Genomic DNA, 15,630 nt, shown 5'->3' with positions numbered 1-15,630 from the left:
AGGATTTTACTGGGGCCTTAGAGGCGGGACTCATGGCCATTTCCGGTCCCTAGAGCGTGACTTAGCGTCACTTCCTTAGCAATGCACTTTAACCCTTGCCATCCTCGTCTTCTGTACTGTAGTTTCTGTAACCCACGTCATTGTAAAAAAAAAAAAAGAAAGAAAGAAAGAAAAAGAAACTAACGCTTTTCTGAAGTCGCGGAACCATTCACATCCAAGGCGGTCCGCAAAGATTTAAGCCTGCGAGGCCCGGCGTGCCCGGCAAGGGGAAGCGGGGTGGGGCTTGAGGTCACATGACTAGCTAGGACTGGCCCGCCTCCTGCAGCTGAAGACTTCCCCTCTCTCAGTGACAGAGCCTCTGGGTCCCGTCTAGGTACACATTCTGCATTTCGAGCCCGGGCAGGTGAGGTGCGACAGGTAACTCGTGGCTGGTGAGGACGATTGACGGGGTGAGAGCAGATAGGGTGTGTGAACCGCGGCCCGCGGATGCTTGGGGCTCCCTTCCCGTTGTCCTCCTGCACCGACGAGGAGCTCATTTCTGCTGGACCCCTGGCCCTTCATCACCGTAGTCCATTGACGAGGGATTATGATGCCCACCTTTTCCCTGGGTTGAGAGCGAGTGCGGCCATTATGGTTCCCTATTTGGAGCCTTTGGGGCTGATTCAGGTGGTAGGATTGTGTTAGCCATTTCTTGGGGGTCTGCAACAACCGACGGGTCCCATTCCTCTAAACTCCTTCCTTGGGAAAGGCCATGGCCCGGGTGATCCGGATGGTAGGAAAACCCCGGGAGGCAGAGGCGTCTCCGGTGAGACAGGCTTGGGAGGGGATGTCACTGAGATGGCCCTCACTGCAGAGTCACACTGAAGGGCTTTCCCCGCAAAAGTGCGTTCTCAGTGATCCTAAGGGTTTTGCCGACATTCTTGCAGAGGTTCAGGGAGTGTTCAGATGAGACTGGAAGGGTAAGAGCGGGCCTTACACATTTTTCTTCGGAGAGAAGGTGGTTGTACTCTCCTCAGAACAGGGTGTTGGTAATGCGACAGTCTCGGTTGGTTGGGAAGGTGATGAAAGATGGTGTTGCCTTGTTGGGCTGGAGACCCAGACTAGCTTATGGGAAAGTGGCGAGGTTTTCCCGAAGGGGAAGTAATTTTACGGAAACTGATCAGGCTGAAAACATAATTAATCCAAATCCATTTGTGTATAGTTTAAAGACTAGAAGATCGAGTCTAGACATTACTGCCTTCATGTTTTCTGCCTGTGGGTCATTCCTTTTTGACATTTCTTTTAAGTCCTACATAATTGCCCTTCCCAGTCAGAAGTAATGCTTGTGTTCTTAATTCGCTTTTGCATTTGTTAAAAAATTTCAAGTCACCCTTCTCAGACTTGAGTGCTTAATATTTTGTGAAAATACAGAAATGGTTTTGCCTAGGGTTACCAAACCCTTTGTACTCCATTTTATGTGCACCGTAGTAGCCAATGTTTAAACCTCAAACAATGCACTTGACTGAAGGAATGTTCTTCAGTTTGGGGCTAAACTCTTTTATTTGTGCTACAAACTTAGAACGTTCCCTGTTTTGAAGCCGAAGAAGACCTTACAAAATCACAGATTTGACTTTTATAACCCAAATGATACATTTTCTTATGGGAAATAAGATTTTCAGTTAAATCTTAGTTCTATGCAATGTAATTGAGGAATCTGTTTTAAACTCTGCTGGGGGCTCGGGGATATGGTTCTTGCTTCCATTCCATGTAAGCTTGGCGTACTGGGTCCAACCCTCATACTAGAAAGAAAAAAAATAGGAAAAACATGGAATGATTATCTTACAGTGATTGGTGGTTCCCCCCCCCTCCCTTTCCAGATTTTCTTATTTTTGAGAGCTAAAAGCTAAAACCTTAAACTCCTAACGATTTAACAAGATAGAAAGACTGGCCTAAGCCGGGCGTGGTGGGGCATGCCTTTAATCCCAGCACTGGGGAGGCAGAGGCAGGCGGATTTCAGAGTTCGAGGCCAGCCTGCTCTACAAAGTGCGTTCCAGGACAGCCAGAGCTATACAGAGAAACCCTGTCTTGAAAAAACAAAAAAGAAAGACTGGCCTATTTGATACTTTTTACTACAATATTGCCTAAGTGATTTTGTATTGCCCACTTTACCATTTGTGCTTGTGATCCAGACTAGACAATAGGAATTGATCTGTTTATATAACAAGCACAAATGATAGATTCTTAAAGAGTTCATTCTTTTCATTGCTAATCATTATTCTGTGGTATGGATGGCACCACAGTTGTTTGAACCATTCACTTGTTGACACAAACCTTTTTGTTTGTGTCTGTGTTCCTGCACCTAGAGGCCAGAGGTGCCTTCCTCTGTTGCTCTCGTCACCTCAACCCCCCCCCCTTTCTTTGAGGTAGGTTCTTTCACTGAACCTGGACTCACTGATTCTGGGAGCCTAGCTGTCCATTAAACCCCAGGGATCCTTCTGTCTTTTGCCCTGAGCACCCAGGTTAAAGGGACAGTACCACACTTTTACAAAGCACCTGGGTAGCTGAACTCAGATTTTCATACTTGCGAAACATGCACTTTGCCGACTGAGTCATCTCCTCAGCTTGAAATATAATTTTATCCATCATTTTTCTCTAAAGTGAGGTTCCCTCATCTCTCTGGGAGAGAAAAAAAATTGGCTCTGCTTTCATGCCCATGTGACATTCCACCAAATAAACAGAATTCCTAAGTGTTTTAAAAGTCCAGACCAGTTCTGTGCAGGTGCACCAAACTGGGCTAGAGGAAACCAGTTTGAAAGCACTGAGTATTTGTGGAGGAGAAAGAAGTTCATAAGAAAGAGGCTGGTGGATGAGTCTGCAGTTTTCCTTCACAGTTAATTGCTCCATTTTAGGGAACTCAGTAACTTAAACTTCGAGTGAAATCTGGAAGATTAGCCGTAGGAGTTAGTGACCAAACAGCTAAAGAGATTAAATATTAAAGAAGAATTTGACAATCTACACACACAGATGGTTTGAGTACTGGAAGGTGTTTCTGATACTATATTAGTTAATGAGATTTCTGTGTGGTTGTAGATATGATGGCTCACTCCTTTAATCTCCTCCCCACTGGGTCTGGCAGAGCTCTTTTAGTTGAAGGTCAACCTGGTCTACAAAGTGGGTTCTAGGTCAGCCAGGGCTACACAGTGAGACCTTGTTTCATAGGGGAGGGGGAATATGGAGACGGGGAGAGACAGACAGGGAGGGAGGGACAAAATGGAGGATTTAAGAGTTGGGCTCCCAACACCCTTTGTGTCTTCCTCTGGCCTCCCTTAGTTGCTCTGTCACAGGCATCGTCATCCGTGAAAATGGGTCCTTCCCCTTTGGGCCAAGGAAGCCAGTCAGTCCTTGGCTACTACCCAATATTTTGTATTTCTTTATTTATACATATACCCTATTTTTGGTAGCTTGGGTATTCCTTAGTAAACCTCCCTGCAGTTAAAGAACCGCCTGTCTCTATTGTGTCTTCTGCACAAGGATGCTGAAGTGGATGGAAGAGGCCATGTTCAAGCAAACAAAATACTGAAGTCCCTGATGGGTTGTTTATTGAACAAGCATTGAATGACTAACAAGGGAATTAAACCACTTTAATTCTTACAAATTATGTTCCTTAAAGGCTATGTACTGAGTATTAACTTTTTAGTCCAATTTTCCGAGTACTAAATAGAATAGACATAAACCTTGTATGGACTTTATTTGTACAGTGACCAACTTGTTTCCACAGTGTGTTGTATTTATTGATAATGGTAAAGCCTGTGGTTCAGCCCTAAAGTGAGAGGATCTTCATTCAGCTTCTCCATCTTGGTCATATGTCTGTTTAAGTGCAGCCAATGCTGGAAGCTTCAGGGCTCCATACTGAGAAACTTTCCTCCCAAACGGTATTTTGAATCGGATGAGACGACCTTAAATAATCTGAGAGTAGTTTCAAAGCTAGACAGCAGTTAGTGTAAATTAGTATATTCAAACTTTACCTGAATAGATTTCCCAATCACAGAGGCCTGGGATTAGGTTTTAGGCTTCCCTGTCATTAGCTGTCTGACCTTGGGCACTTAAAATGAAGTTTCTTTCTGTTTAAATCTAGCCCATAGGTATTATTAAAATAGATTATGGGCATACAGTGTTTAGTGCACACATTATAAGCTTTTTTTTTTTTAATGGAGGCTGAGGCTAGCCTTCATCATGGTCATCCTCCTGTCTACCCTAAGTGCTGGAATTACAGATATATGCCACCCTACCAACAGAAGCTCTTACTAATTGTACTGACGTGCTTCAGTCGTACCCCCTGAACTTCTAGGAGAGACATACAGTGCCCTACAAAAGTGGCAAAAGCAAACCAAACCTCTTAGCACAAAAGGGTTCTGTTACAATGAATGCACTAAAATTTGAAATGAAAAAATAGTGCCAAAAGAACTTTTCTGAGTGTGTTTTTTGAAACTGGTCATGCTGTAACTCACACTGCTTTCAAAGCACCAGACTAAGGCTGGTCAGTCTACTACAGGCTCAAGTGCCACCATATCTGACTCCCACAGACTCCAAACTTGCTCAATAGTAGAAGATGGGAGATAGCAGCAGAATTCCCTCATTTTGCTTCTAGCTACAGTTTACTAGGCTTTTATATTAAATTTTTTAATGTTTATGATCATTAATGTATGGAATCAGTTTTTTTAGGAAACCATTTTTCCACTCTTAAAGTTTTGTCAATATAAGAAACAGTATGGACATGAACTAGAGTAAGAATTTTTTTCTTCTTTAGTGATTCACAAGGATTAGTGGTTTTGCAATGGGAAATATAAGTAAATAAAATTATTGAAATACAGCTTTTCGAGTTTATGTTTTTCTTTAATCATAACAAAAAATACTGTAAGGAAAATAGTTTACTAAGAAATAATTGAATATTTGTATTAATGTCAGTTCACTATAAGAGTAACTGTGATATAGTGTGTATTTTCATTTTTTTTAAAGATTTATTTATTTATTATATGTAAGTACACTGTAGCTGTCTTCAGTCAACTGTACCTACTCCAGAAGAGGGAGTCAGATCTCATTACGGATGGGTGTGAGCCACCATGTGGTTGCTGGGATTTGAACTCCGGACCTTTGGAAGAGCAGTCGGGTGCTCTTACCCACTGAGCCATCTCACCAGCCCATTTTCATTCATTTTTATATGTATTGGTAAATAATCTGTGATCAGTAGTGCCTTTTATTTAATTTCTGAAGATTATTTATGTTTCACACATTCCCTTCTTTTTTCTTTTTCCCTGAAAGGGAAAGTCTTTGATTTACAGCACTGTATATAATATATGTAGTATATGGTGAATAAATGTGTGGCGATATATCTTTATAGAGTAGCAGATCTTTATTTTTATCTGCTCATTAAAAACTTAGTTGCTGTGGTGACAGCCATTTACATTAACATTTAGCAATTAATGGTGTATTATAGCTATTTTCTGATTAAATTTTCATTTTTGAGAAAGGGTCTCAGTATTTAGCTATGGCTGTCCTAGAATTAGCTACCATAGACCAGGGTAGCCTTGAACTCTCAGAGGGCCACCTGCCTCTGCTATATAATTAAAGTCACCTGGTCTCATTTTACATCTTGAGACAGGGTTCCACTAAGTTGTGCAGGCTGACCTTGAACATGCTCCACCCCCAGGAAACCTTGTTTTCTACTTCCCCCTCCCAGGTAATGATGTCATGGGCCTGTGCAGCCAGGTCCAGCTACAGTTTATTAATCTGATCTAAATGTAAACATTGAAATAATTCTTTCATTTTAAAGCTGCATGAACACCTTATAAAATGCTTTGGCTTACTCATATAACAGAGTGATTCATTTATTTGTATATGTACTCCTAGGCTTAAATACATAAGTACAAAACTTTCTAAGAAATGGAAGTGAAAGGCCGAGTGGTTGCATAGCATGCTTAAAGCTCTGGCTTGTCCCCAGCACCACTTAAAGCATGTATGGTGCCGCATGCCTGTGATCTGGAAGTGGGGGCGAGGTCAGAAATCTAAGGTTATCCCCTGCTGATGTCAGCGTCAACTTGGGGTGCATAAGAGCCTGTCTCAAATATATATGTAAATATGTGTGTATGTGAATGTATAAGGAAATTCCCATCATGACAGAGTGAGTCTTAAGTGTGGAAGGGAGGTATGTTTATGTGGTAAACATAACTGAATCAAGTTGTCTATAACTTAAATGTAAATACATATTTAAAATATTAATCAAATTTTATGTATACATAGACCACGGAGGAATACCTCCAAATTAGGAAAGAGAAGGAAAGGGAAGGGAAGGAAAAAAGACTTTGAAACTACATAGAAATAATTTTGTAGCAGAAATGGAAACAACAAATGCTTAAAAGAAAACACTTGAAATACATCTACCGTGAAGAGTTAGTATTTGTAAGAAGTCTTACAAACTTTAAAAAGTCCACCAATTATAGAGAAGGATGTGGTCAGAAGTTCACAGGAGAAAAAACTTAGCATTTAACATTTAGCTTAACAAATGGGAAAACTATGACCTTACTAGCAATTGATAGAGTAGCAGTGAATTACTATGTCTCTGGCTAGTAAAAAATAAATGACAAACCATGCTAGCAGGGATATGTGGGGGGAAGATTCCCTTGAATGCTGATAGAGAAATGAATTGTTCCTTGCTTTTGGTTTGCTTTGTAAGCAAACAGTATTAGTATTAGAAGTGTATGTATTCTTTCATCAGCCTCCATGAAATAAAATCACCAGTAAGCAAGCAAAAGCCTGTTGACTTGGATGTTGATTGCCACAGTGGTGACAGTGCTAAAATCCTGAGAACAGGGGAACACCTATTAGAAGTGTTATGCTTATTACGGCACAGTCATATTCTGAAACGTTGTAGTAGGAGTCGAATCTCTCCTGGTAACTTGGAAGGCTTTCTAAGTATATCCTGAGAGGATTTCCAATATGTTCCTTACGTGATAAAGGTAAAATATAAAGAAGTGTATGTATATAATAAGATTCTATTTTTATAAAGCTATATGTAAGACATGAGTTTTATGTGTCCTGTTAACACTGGAAAAGAGGAAAGAAGAAGAGAAAGAGAGGGCTGAAAGTAATAAAAAAATACATTTTTAAAAAGAAACAGAAGGCCAGGAAGGCTAAAGAAAAATTAACAAGATGAAAAATAATATTTGAACTAACTAGACAGGAAGATACTTGAAATACATTTTGTCTTAGGTATTGGAGAAGGAAGTGAATAAAATATCCTGGTAACTCCATAAATTCTTAATTTTATTTCTGATAACCATGGGACACCTAATAAGGAGTTGTCATGAAAACATATCCAAACAATAATAAATACTACCAGATAAGGCTCAAATTGACATTCTTTTTGTTGTTGGTATTTAATACTGCAAAATGTTTTATGCCTTGGAAATGTAAAAGCATATTACACAAGTGTACTTTCTGTCACCTGACTTAATCATATGAATAATCATTGTGAGAAAAGTCCACTTATTGTTCAACAGATTATAAGATTAACTTTCTCTAAGAAAACTTCAAATAGGGCTGGAGAGATGGCTCAGGGGTTCAGAGCACTGACTGCTCTTCTGAAGGTCCTAAGTTCAATTTCCAGCAACCACATGGTGGCTCACAGCCATCTGTAATGGGATCTGATGCCCTCTTCTAGTGTGTCTGAAGACAGCTATAGTGTACTCACATACATAAATAAATTTTAAAAAAGAAAACTTCAAATAAAGCAAGTTTGGGGAATTTGGTCAGAGAGCTATAACAGGGTTAGGAGCCTGTACTGCTTCTGTAGAGGGCCTGTATTCTGTTCCTAGCACCTATGTTGGGTGGCTTATGACTACCTCTCACTCCAGGTCAGAGAATCTAACACTCTCTTCTGGTCTTCACCAGCCCTGCCAAATATATGCGCATACTCCCACACAGACACATAATAAAAATGAAAAGACTTAAGTTTTTAAAAAGCAAAATTTAAATTCTTTGCAATTAATTAATTCTTGATTTGTCTTGAAATGGGGTCTAGATGTATAAACCAAACTCATCTCCAGTTGCTGGGCTTGCAGACGCATGCCACTGCACACATCTCGATTTCAATTATTTTCTGAAAATTAGAAGTTGATGCATTGCTTCAAACCATAATAGGAAGTGGCAGATGGTTTGGAGTTTGTCACATACTTAAAATGCCAGTTTTTATATCTCATGCTGCTGCTTTTAATTCTTTATTACCATTTTATTTTGATTGTATATTTCTCTCTCTCTCTCTCTCTATATATATATATATATGTGTGTGTGTGTGTGTGTGTGTGTGTGTATGTATACATGTGTGTATGTGTGTTCTGTGTTATAAACTGTACAAAAATCTGTAGTACTTTTATTAAGTGGGTAATACATGTATAAGCATGGTGGAAATTACATACTCAGACATTTCTCTTCCCTGTTTCTAGCTCCACCCCATGTATTTGTCCATAACGGTAGTGCATTTGAATAGCATTCTGAGCCTCTCTCTTCCCCTTAACGGGGTTATCCTAGAGACATTCCATACCGATGTACTTAAAGCGTCCTCTCAAGTGCTAGCTGAGTATTTAATTACACTGTCATATGGACATTACACTGTCATATGGACATTGCTGGGAGCTTTGCTGATCCAGGCGGGGTTTTTTTGATCCTTCTGCCACCAACTCTTCCACAGACCCCAAGCATGTGCCACCACAAGTGGCAAGGCCTTTTCTTAACACATGGGTTATAGTTACTCGTGGAAGTCCCACAGCACCCTTCTAAGAAGATGCTTGTTTTTACCCCCATTCATCAAATGAGGACAATTATGCATGTGATGGTTAAATGTTTATAATATAACTCACAACTTATAAGTCATAGAAACGTGAACTCAGGGAGAAATATTACTGTTTTAACGCCCTTAAGCATACAAATTCTATGACAAGTTATTTAGTCTTTATATTGTTGATTCTCCTTCCACTTTATGTAAGATCTGGGAATCAAACCCAGGTTAACTAAGCTTACAAGGCCTTAGTCATTTCACCCCTCCTAGTCTCCATATTACGGAGATTCCAGTCTTTGCATCTAAGAAAATGCTATAATGAATAATAAAATATTTTGTGCACATAGAGTAAACTAAGAATGAACTAACTGCATGAGAAAAGAATGACATTTTTAATTTTTGGTAGATATCACCATGTTGCTCTTTAATTTAGCACAGTTCCTTTGTCCTTTCCTTTGACTTTCCTGAATTGTGTGTGCTCTACCAGTATGATAGCACACATTTATTTATACAGAATCAATATACTTTGAGAATAAGACCGTCAGGTTTATCACTTTTATTCTGGTTACAACTTAGTGCTACTTGTCTGATTCATATTGGGGTTTCATTATTTGAAATTGGAATTTATATTGCCCAAAGAGAGTAAAAAATAATTCTTAGTAAACAACAGTGAGAGATACTGGTTTGTTTTTATCAGAAGAACACGTCAGGTATTTCAGTTACACACACTAGACAGCTGAATACGATAGCTTGAGTTTTCAGCATCCCTTGGACCCCAGCTTTAGGTACTAACAATGAGCTAGTGAGAGACTTCATTCACATTAATTACAAACTCCATAAATTATTTGAAATATAACACATTGTAGAGTCTCAATGGCAGGTAGGCTGATTGACACCAAACTCTTGATGTGATGCAAAGCAGAAACTCAGGACTCAGGCAAGATTCCTAAGGGATTGAATTGAATGTACATTGACAGAACCTGCTATTGTTCATTGATATGTGTTTATGTTTGTTTTAAACATGATCTCATCCTTCCTAGGGCATTGTACTGGGAAGATGAATGCATGAGGAAACAGCCAAAAATAGAGATAATTAGGCTGTGGGTAAAAATTGCAATTAATACTGCCTTAAGTAAGAGCTGTACAAAACAAGACAGTACCTTCACTCTGTCTGGCTTTTACAACCACTAACCTGTACCAAGTTTATAACCAAAGCATTGGGACATAGCCTGGGTCGGAAGACAAGCTCTTATGACTGAGAATACAGTAGGATTTTCCTAAGCCCTCATCCAAGATATTTTTATTATTTTGGTTTTTCGAGTAGGGGTTTCAGTGTGTACCCCTGGCTGTCCTAGAACTTGCTCTGAAGACCAGGCTGGCACCACCATGCCTAACTTCTTACCAGCGTTATATGCCAAATTTCTTTTTTTAACCCTTACTAATACTACCTTAAAACTTTAGCCATTCTATGAGTATCCTATCCTGGTTTTAATTCATGATTTCCTAGTGATCGGTGATAGAAAGCAGCTTTTCAAGTAGTTACTTGTCGTATGTGTTTGCGTTTGTGTGTATTAATATGTTTAAGTCTTTTGCCTGTTTTTCTTTTTTTTTTTTTTTCCAACTCTTCCCTTCAACCTCTTCCCTTCTCCCATTCGCTCCGGCCCCACTTGCTCCAGCCCATAGGTTTATTTATTTATTTATTTATTTATTGTTTACTTTTTATTTTACTTATTTTTTATTAGTTTCTCATTATGGATGGTTGTGAGCCACCATGTGGTTGCCGGGATTTGAACTCATGACCTCCGGAAGAGCAGTCAGTGCTCTTAACTGCTGAGTCATCTTACCAGCCCCTTTTGCCTGTTTTAATTGGACTGCCTTTTGCATTAAATGTTTAGATTGTGTGCATGTGCATGTCCCAGTATGTGTCTAAGGGCTTAGGACTACTTTGGAGAGCCAGTTCTCCCTTTCCATCACCTGTGTCCCAGGGATTGAACTCAGGTCAGCAGTCTTGGTGGCAAGTGCCTTTATCTGCTGTGCTATCTCACCAACCTACATTATCTTCTTGTTCATGAGTATTGAGGGTCACTTTTCTAAGGGTGTGCTTTTGGGTAGGTGAGGAAGAGGGAAGGATCTGGGAGGAGTTGGGGAAGGGAAAACTGCAATCAGAATATAGTGAATGATGAAAATCTGTTCTAATAAAATAAATAATGAAGAGAAATTAGAAAATAAGTGTGAAGAAAAACCATTGCTTTTCTGAAACTATATTTAAAAATTATTATAGCTCTCTTGTTCTTCCCTTCTTGCTCCCTGTCCCCTCACCCCTTCCCCATTCCCTTCCCCCTCCCCTTTGCCCTCTCTCCACATGCTCATGGCTGGCCTTTTCTCCTCTCCTCTCTCTCTCTCTCTCTCTCTCTCTCTCTCTTCCTTTCTCTGCCTCTACTACCCTGTTAACTTCCCTCCCCATGCCCTGAATAAACTCTATTCTATACTATAAAAAAAAGATACTATATTTCTGCTTTATAAACATTTCCTCACAGTTGGTAACTTCTGTTATTCTAACAATATCTTTTGAGAAGTAAAGTATTTTACTCTTCTAAAGTCCCAATTTGTCAGTTTGCTATTTGTCTATGTTATATAAATAAGACCTATCTAATTCAGGCTCTCAAGGAACATTTTGTAGTTACAGGTTTGACATCTAGTCTTACCATTCATTTTCAGTTGATTTTTATATAGTGCTGGTATTGGTTAAAATATTTTGGTTTTGGTTTCTGGGTGTGCACATCTGTTCAACTGTCACTTGTTGAAGAGATGGGAGTTCTCTACTAAATTTACATTTTTGTCAAAAGTCACTTGTTCGTTTTTCTACGTATACATTTTGTATTTTTTGAGTTAAGTGTAAATTTTTAAATATTACTAATCTAAATAATAGACTTTAGACTCTGCACTTACTATAATTGATATAGTTAATAAATATATTAACTTCTCTAGTATTTTAGGATGTTTAATAATACCTTTTAACTCAGAAATTCATTCTGTGATAATATTTGGCTTCAGTTTGGTCTCGGGGAAGTGCTGATTTTAGAAATCTTGGTCATTGGGCATTAGGCCAAGTTGTATTCAGTACATTTTTCAGGGCTATCATTTTTCCCTCAGTGAATAGGAGTTCCTGTTTCACTCATGCCTCGGCCAAGACTGTAACTAAATAATGTGTGGTGTTTGTGTCCTGTGCGGACAGCCGGACTGCTTTATGACAAGAGCAGGTGCCTTCCTGTTTGCCTGGCACTTCAGTCCAGCAGTAAAGACAGGCATTGACTGAGCAGCTTGGTTTTTGTTTTTTTGTTTTTGTTTTTTTTTTATTTTATTCATTCATGTATTCATTTATTGGTTTTTCGAGACACAGTTTCTCTGTGTAACATTGACTGTCCTAGAACTCACTCTGTAGACTCACAGAGATCCACCTGCCTCTGCCTCCCAAGTGCTGGAATTAAAGGCATGCTCTTTTTGATTTTTTTAAAAAATTACTCTGTGTGTGTGTGTGTGTGTGTGTGTGTGTGTATGTGTATTGCACATGCATGTGGATGGTGGTGCTTGCATGCCCTGGCAAGCATGTGGAGGTTAGTGGACAACTCCTGGGAGTCACTTTTCTCCTTCCTCCATGTCAGTGCCTAGGGTTGCATTCAGGTGTGGGAGGCCGAAGCCTTTACTTACCCTCTGAGCCGTCTCACTTCTCTGCTTGTTAGTTTCTTGATCAGAGTCTCACTACACTGCCCTCCTGTAATGGCTCCTCTTGCCTCAAGGTATGGCAGTGAGCTGCCACACCTTGATTTCTAATTACAGTAGTAGCTAGTTTTAAGTACTACACAGTAGCAGTTTTGAAGACCAAGCACATACTAAGTTAATTCCTTAGCAAGTCACACCATTTAAAACCTCTACGAATGGCCAAGTTTTTCTGACCCACAGTCAACTTAATAAACTGTAGCTGTTAGTAACTGAAATACACTTGAGCAAACCATTAGAAATGAGGATTTCCTGCCCACTGAATTGAAAACTGTCTGTGGACTTTTTAACTGTTGACCTGACACAAACCAAAGTCACCTGGAAAAGACTCCTTCCTAATAAGGAGTTATCCAGATCAGGTTGGCAGTAGGCGTGGCTATGGTGGATTGTCTTGATTGTTAATTAAAAGTAGACAGTTGTGGGCTGCACCATTCCCTGAGATGGGTTCTGAACTGTAAGACAGCTCAAAGCTACATACATACAAGGAAGCCAGCCTCATATGTGCCCCTCACCCCCTTCTTGACTATGAATGTTGTTTGACTAATTGCTTGAGCTTTTGCCTAGATATCTCCTCAATGATGACTGAATGGTAGAGTGGAATTGTAGGCCAAATAAGTCCTTTCCTCTCCTAAGTTGCCTTTGGTTGAGACGTTCTATCACAGCAACAGAAATAAAACCTTTAAGGGCTTAGCTGCATATTACTAAATTGCTTCCCATGTTCCTTAGTAATAAATTCAAATTGCTTCTTTTTTAATGACTATTTAATCATTCTTTTGACCATTAACTCAGAACCTCATTCTTTTACCTTCTAAGGGAACTCTTCAAGTGATTTGCTGCATTCAATCTCCATTGTTCTAAAATATTACATAATCCTACTTAAGTCCATTTGGCTGTATGCAGTTCTTTTGCAATATGCAGAAAAGAAAATAAATTTATGACCATTTTTAGAAATGCTATTAAAAACAACTATAGGCAAGGCTAACAACTAAGTTTGAGCCTATTTAACTGATAAATTAAAATTTGTTCCCAGCTTAATTCTTAATTACTTATTTTTCAGAAATGCTTGTATTTTGATTCAGAGCTGAAGTAGGAGTGTGTGTGTGTGTGTGTGTGTGTGTAGGTGTGCACGCACTTGTTAGTCATCATGTTCCCTGTCATTTTGTTGTGTTTCTCTCTCCTCTTTGACTCCCAGCTTTATCTACACATTTCCTTAGAAAGTTTAATAATTTTCATAATCTATTTCACCAATGACCTTAAGTTTACCTCCTGATCTGTTCATTCTTTTTTAATGATACTATGTAATGTGTATAAATAAAATATTTATTACTGAAATTCTCTCTATTTTTTTAATTGCTATCTTGGCCAATTAAGTGGATCAATATAGGAACAGGACCCACAACCTTTTGACCTTCTATGTTGTCATCTGTAGCAAGGTAGCCTGCCTTCCCAAATTAGCTCCTTTCTACGTCCCAGACTTGCTACAGCTCAGCACCCCGTGCAGATGACCAGCTGCCGAGGGAGGGCTATTTCTATTTGCCCATATTTTCTAAAACAGAAGAGAAATTGCTCATACGCTTCTGAAAGATTCCCCTTGCCTTTTATTAGTCAGACTATTCCCAAGCAGGCCATTGCTCATGGAACTGAAATTACCATGATAGACTCCCCAAAATTCTAACAAAGTTAGGGTTTCATTGGCAAGAAAAGCAGAGGGGTCTGGGTATGCATAGTGAAATAAATCTGCCATTTAACATTTCTTATAGAGCTACTAAGAGATGAATAAGAAAGTCCTTCACAAAGTAACTAGCTTACAGTAGTCTTTTGCACTACACATGACCAAAGTAAAGTTTTTAAGTGGAATTTTGAGCAAGCATAAAAATCATAAGCAGGTTTAGGGTGTTTTTCTCTGTGCAGGAAAATAGCAGATAAAAATCCAATGTAGATCAGGCTAGGTGGTTCATGCCTGTAACCCCATCATCAGGAAGCTGAGGCAGTGAGATTAGGAGTTTGAAAGCAATCTGGGCTGCTGGCACGAGTCCCTCTCTTTAAATCAGTTAATGAGAAATGGAGCTGTGGAAACCTCCCTACCAGTCCTGATTTGATGGTTACATCCAGCATACATTTAATGACATGCCACAAGGGATGCCTTTTGATGCATACAATCAAAATAATGATAAACTATTGAAGTCCACTGGTTTTTTTTCCTTTAAAAACAAACTAACAACCTCCTTGTGCTTTCCAAAGCTAGTCTTTTAATGAGTTAGTATGTTCTTTCTTAACTGTTACATTAAATAACACCAAGTGTCAGTGAAGTGGGTCAGATCTTATGAGAATTGCCTTGTAAGCCTAGTGTTGACTGTTGTGTTCTCATCTCCTTGTTTCCAGCCCAAACTCTGGTAGTTAAAGGAATTGTTTTTAGAATAAAAGACATTGCTAGGTATAGCACACTAGCCAGCAGCCATTTGGATCCTGTTATAAAATATTGGGACAGCTGGCCTCTGGTGCTATCACCGCAGTGCTCGTGGGTAGAGTCTGATGACTCACTAGTCAGATGGCTGCCTTTGCTGCCTTCTGGATTTTTCCTTCTCTACAGCACAGATTTTTTTTTTTTTCTTTTCCACTTTTCGCAAATATGGGGGGCTATAATTTATAATTAAGGGAATCTTAGTTCTAAATTGTATTTGCTTTTTATTCGTAAGTAAAGTAGGAGTCCACTAGCTAAGGGTAAAGCCTAATGTAATCATTGAGTTGTTTTTTTGTTTTGTTTTGGTTTGGTTTTTGTGCCACGTTTTCTTCGTGACTGTGGGTTGTAGTGCTGGGGTTCTAAGCCAGGGACTCCAGCCTGCTTAGCAAGTGCTTTATCACTGAGTTACGTCCCTAGCACTGCTATTCCCTGGTTTCCTTTGTATATCCCTGAGAACAGCAGGGTAACTGTGTAAGGAAGGAGTTTCATGCAACATTAAATCATAGTATACTTGGCTCCTCTACTGTGAAGGCTTGGAATACAATTAACTCGTAATTTACTATGACTTAGTTTTCCTATTGAA

The 15,630-nt window shown here is 39.3% G+C and overlaps 1 protein-coding gene across 3 annotated transcripts in view; it reads left to right on the top strand.

Annotated features, from left to right (window-relative positions):
• Window positions 1-154: 154 nt before the first annotated feature.
• Atp6v1a (ATPase H+ transporting V1 subunit A) overlaps window positions 155-15,630 on the top strand; it is a 53,669-nt gene continuing 38,193 nt past the window's right edge. Inside the window, exon 1 of one of the 3 annotated variants that reach the window (XM_021185542.3) lies at window positions 155-403. The gene's annotated coding sequence lies outside the window, so the exon portion shown is untranslated. Of the gene's footprint in view, window positions 432-15,630 lie in introns of all 3 variants that reach the window. The other 2 variants (XM_021185543.3, XM_085832306.1) reach the window with 2 other exon arrangements.

The sequence above is a fragment of the Mus caroli genome, unplaced genomic scaffold (genome assembly GCF_978045245.1).
Source record: "Mus caroli unplaced genomic scaffold, Mus_caroli_1 scaffold_17, whole genome shotgun sequence".
NCBI lineage: Eukaryota > Metazoa > Chordata > Mammalia > Rodentia > Muridae > Mus > Mus caroli.
The sequence above is the reverse complement of the archived record's forward strand: the minus strand, read 5'-3'. Positions and strand labels throughout refer to the sequence as shown.